We start from the raw sequence: 5,107 nt of genomic DNA on the forward strand, positions 1-5,107 counted from the left end.
TGAGGCCCCGCCCCGCCCCGCCCCGCCGGAGCCGCAGTCCGTCACCTGGAGACACTTCCTGGAGCGGAGGGGTGGGGGGGGCTGCGAGAAAGAAGAGTCGGCGTCGGGAGCGGCCCAGAACGAGCCGGGAAGAGCTCGCGCAGCGCCCCCTGCCGGCTGGGAGACTCGTCCGGCGCTTACAACCTCCCTACCCAAGGGCTGCGGGTAGGAAGGTGGATACAACGGGTGTGGAATGAACTGAACCCGCCGCCGTGCTTTAAAGGCCGACCGCATCCCAATGCCTGTGACCCCAGCCCTGCCCAGCAGCAGCAGCACCACCTCAGGCACAGGGGGAGCCATCCCCGCCTGTCATTCCCTCCCGGGCAGCTAGCAGAGGGGGGGAGGATAGATTAGCGCCCTGGGCAGGGACGCCAGGCAGTGCATTCACAACTATGCAGGGCCAGGCCCAGCCTCTAGTAAACCCCACTTCAGACTGGGGTCACTAACAGACCTGATCCCCAACATACATTAGCCACCTAGGTGAAATAACCCAGCCTGACAGAGGCTAGCACCAGGTCAAGAAAGATGTCTGGTTCCTCAACTCTTGAGTAAAGGGGCGGAGTAGGCAATGCTCAAGGGCTAAGAACTATAAGGCTAAGACTAACACTACAAATAATACTAAGTATAAACGAAGAACAAAATCTTAACACGAACTAAAAGGAGCTTCAAGCTTCCTTCGATTGTCCCAATTAATACGATTTGCCCCTTCTCATACCCTGAGCACTATGGGTCCTCCTTCTAAGTCCAAACTTGGATTCTTCACCCCCAAATTATTAGGATACACTTATTCTATAGACTGGCAGGTTTGTGCGTATTCATGACATATCCTCATCCTTTCCAGATGGTTCCAGACTGTTCATTTATCTCACCTTTGTTATTTCTGGCTCTTTTGTGGGTTCTGTGGTGCATCTGTGAAGTTTACTTGGGACATAACCTGAGACAGCGCCCCCTGTTTTGATGCCTCCTGACTTATCTAGGACAAAGGTTATAACCATATATGTCTTATCCTTTAACTCATCATTACTTATCTGGGCCAAAGGTCCTGACCATATGTATGCTAACTGCCTTAGCTTTCATATAGGATGTGGCCTGTAGGGTACCTTGCATTACAGCTAAAATACTTTAATATAAATCTATGACTCTATTATAATCAAACAACCATACTTAAATCTATAATATATGCAAGCAAGCAGGCTAGTCTTATAGGCTACAGTACACAAAATGTACTATACCCATATATATACAAACAATATAGAAATATATATTTTTGATGCTTTGGAAGATGTGAGGGGAAGAGCCACCAGTGGGTTTCCCCAAAGATCCTCTTAACTTAAAGGAATATATGGGCCATCAGCAGCCTCCTTCTGAAGATCCCACTATCTCTGCAAGAGGTTGTTAAGGTTGCCAATGTCATCCATCTTACAGATCTTTTTGTGCATACTGAGAGAAGAGGGACACTGGACAAAAGGGACATCATCATCTCTTTGGAAGGAAGACTGATCTACTGCTGTGCATTCTGTAAAAGTCCCGGCATCCCCAAGGGGAAGTGACCTGCCAGAAATCTCCTCCAGAGTTCCTGCTTCAGGAGGAGGAACCAGGCTATCAACAGTTGTCCACCAAAGATCGTGCTGCTCTGTTTGGGGGCCAGGACACCAGAAACTACTAAAATGTACTTGTTTAGGGATTTTCACCAGTTCACTAGTAGTCATCCAGCTACTGAACACAGCAGCTACCTAAGCTCTTTCCATACTGTGGTTGAAACCAAGGACCTCCTGGGTCCTCAAGTCCCATCCCCTGCTATCAGAGGCAACCCCAACATAATCCCCATCATAAATTTATCAAGCTACATTTTAGGACTAGTCAGGTTGTTTTTGCCCCCACTACTACAACTGGAATGCTGTCATAGAACGTACTCCTCTGATGGTTAGAAACCTTCTAATCTCTGGCCTAAATTTATTCAAGGCCAGTTTATACCTATTTGTCCTTGTGTCAACATTGTCCTTTATCATAAATAGCTCTTCTCCCACTCCCTGGTCCCTTCCTTCCCTCCTTTTCCTATTTAGGAAGCTCTTTTCCTATTTTATTACTATAACCATCTCCCTCTAATATGTTATGCCTATGCAGTATTGTCTGGTAATGTACTATTTGATCTTGCAGCTTTGATGAGTTGTAAAACTGCATAATTGCATAATTTTATTGGAGAGCATGTGAAGTGTGCTGTGTTAGGAAACATACACCAGCTAGAAGTCATTTACTTGTTTGTATTTTTCATTGTTTCTTTCTTTATAACAATTAATCACAAAAATAGCTCTTCTCCCTCCCTGGTGTTTACTCCCTGATGCATTTACAGAAAGCAATCAGATTTCCTCTCAACCTTCATTTTGCTAAACAAGCCAAATGCTTTTAGTCTCCTATTGTAAAATACACTCTCCATTTCCCTGATCATCCTAACAGCCCTTCTCTACAACCTTCACCTTTGTTGAATTCTGAATTCACCTCTGAATTCACCTTTGTTGAACATGAGTCGTCAGAACTGTACACAGTATTCCAGGTGAGGTTGTTGGAATTATTAATATTTATGCAGGGTATTACCACAACACTAATTTAACCATAAATTCCTTTATTAAATCCAAAGGCCAAATGGTATTCATACAATTGCTCTAAACAAGCCTAAATAATGAGCAATTTACTACTCCCAATGCAGTAACAAAACATTTATAAGCATTTGATCAAGATACAAATGGGCTAAATCCAGTGGTGCTTAGACCCATTTTCGTCAGCTCTAACGTGGTCAGGCAGGTATTAGCAATGGGCCCTTTAAGAGTTTACTTTTTATACCCTTCAACAAGCGATGTCATTGCCAATTACTGACTTCACCTAAAAACCATTTTGAGACAGTTCACCCTTATTTCCAGTTTTAATCCAGATAAAATGTACAACCTTCCTTGTGCCCTAGGCCTTTCCTCCTCTTCTTCTTGCAGACTAGCAGTTTTTCCATTGCACCTGGATTCACAGAGGCTTTAACACTGGTGTGTGGGTTGGGAAGGGCCATTTTGGCTCATTTTAAAACAGATTCTCTTTGTTTTATTTAAAACCATCTGCAGTCATCCCTGTCATTCAGAGGCCTTCTTTTTAGAAACTTCCCCTTATCTGATCAGTTATTCTTTGAACCAGACTTCCTCCCTACTTCATTCCTTCTGGCCTTATAACTCATTATTTTCAAGGTCTTCCATTCTACTTTCCTAGTCGGGGCCTTTCTTTACAACACATATATATATATTTCCTTGACCAAACTTAAACTAACTCTCATTATATATACATTTATATTTATCCAGCAGAGTTCTGACCAGTGCCTTGAGCAATGGCATTAATACTTCCCTATCTCTACTGGATATACCTAACCTGATACATCCTTGGATTATATTTCTTTTTCACAACTGCATTACATTGGTAGTTCATATGTGATCAATTTATACACTTAGCTCTTTCTCCTCTGTTATTTCCAACTGATGAAGCCACAGCTTATATCAGAATGTCTTGTTATTAGTCTCTAAGTGCAATGTCCTTTCACTTTATACTATTTAATTTCATCCCCTTTCTATTACTCCACTCCTTAAGGTCATCCAATTTTTCCTGTATAATACTCCAATTCTCTGTATTGACAATGATTCCCAACTTTATGTCATCAGCAAATTTTATGAGCGTACTCCTACTTTTGTGCCAAAGTCATTAATTAAAACACAAATAAGATCAGTCTCAAAATAAATCTTTGAGGAAATCCACTAGTAACTTCCCTCCTATCTGATAGTTCTCTTTTCTGCACAGCCATTGTCATCCCCGTTAGCCAGTTCCTAACCCACATTACAATTCTTGTTCTAATCCCCATCTTCTCCATTTTAACTAATAATTTCCCACGTAGCGCCATATCTAATGCTTGAAGTCCAGATAGATCAGATCAACTGCATTTCATAGAATCATAGAATATTAGAGTTGGAAGGGACCTCAGGAGGTCATCTAGTCCAACCCCCTGCTCAAGGCAGAACTAACCTCAGCTAAATCATCCCAGCCAGGGCTTTGTCAAGCCGCAGCTTAAAAACCTCTAAAGATGGAGGTTCCACCACTTCCCTAGGTAACCCATTCCAGTGCTTCACCCCCTCCTAGTGAAAAACATTTTCCTAATATCCAACCTAGACCTTCCCCACTGCAACTTGAGACCATTGCTCCTTGTTCTGTCATCTACTACCATTGAGAACAGCTTAGCTCCATCCTCCCTGGAACCCCCTTTCAAGTAGTTAAAGCTTGCTTTCAAATCCCCCCTCATTCTTCTCTTTTGCAGACTAAACAAGCCCAATTCCCTCAGCCTCTCCTCATAAGTCTTGTGCTCCAGCCCCCTAATCATTTTTGTTGCCCTCTGCTGGACTCTCCCCAACTTGTCCACATCCTTTTTGTAGTGGGGGACCCAAAACTGGACACAATACTCCAAATGCGGCCTCACCAATGCCGAATAGAGGGAAATAATCACTTCCCTCGATCTGTTGGCAATACTCCTACTAATGCAGCGCAATATACTATTAGCCTTCTTGGCAACCAGGGCACACTGCTGACTCATATCCAGCTTCTTATCCACTATAGCCCCCAGGTCCTTTTCTGCAGAACTGCTGCCTAGCTCGTCAGTCCCCAGTCTGTAGCTGTGCATGAGATTCTTCCGTCCTACATGGAGGACTCTGCACTTGTCCTTGTTGAACCTCATCAGATTTATTTTGGCCCAATCCTCCAATTTGTCTAGGTCCCTCAGAATCCTATCCCTACCTTCCAGGGTATCTACCACTCCCCCTAGCTTAGTGTCATTAGCAAACTTGCTGAGGGTGTAATCTACCCCATCCTCCAGATCATTAATGAAGATGTTGAACAAAACAGGCCCCAGGACTGACCCCTGAGGCACTCCGCTTGTGACCGGCTGCCAGCTAGACATGGAGCCATTGATCACTACCCGTTGAGCCTGATGATCTAGCCAGTTCTCTATCCATTTTATAGACCATTCATCCAACCTATACTTCTTTAACTTGCT

This window comes from Emydura macquarii, unplaced genomic scaffold (assembly GCF_026122565.2).
Source record: "Emydura macquarii macquarii isolate MOO-44397 ecotype Brisbane River unplaced genomic scaffold, CSIRO-AGI_Emac_v2 contig_2473, whole genome shotgun sequence".
NCBI classification, from domain to species: Eukaryota; Metazoa; Chordata; order Testudines; family Chelidae; genus Emydura; species Emydura macquarii.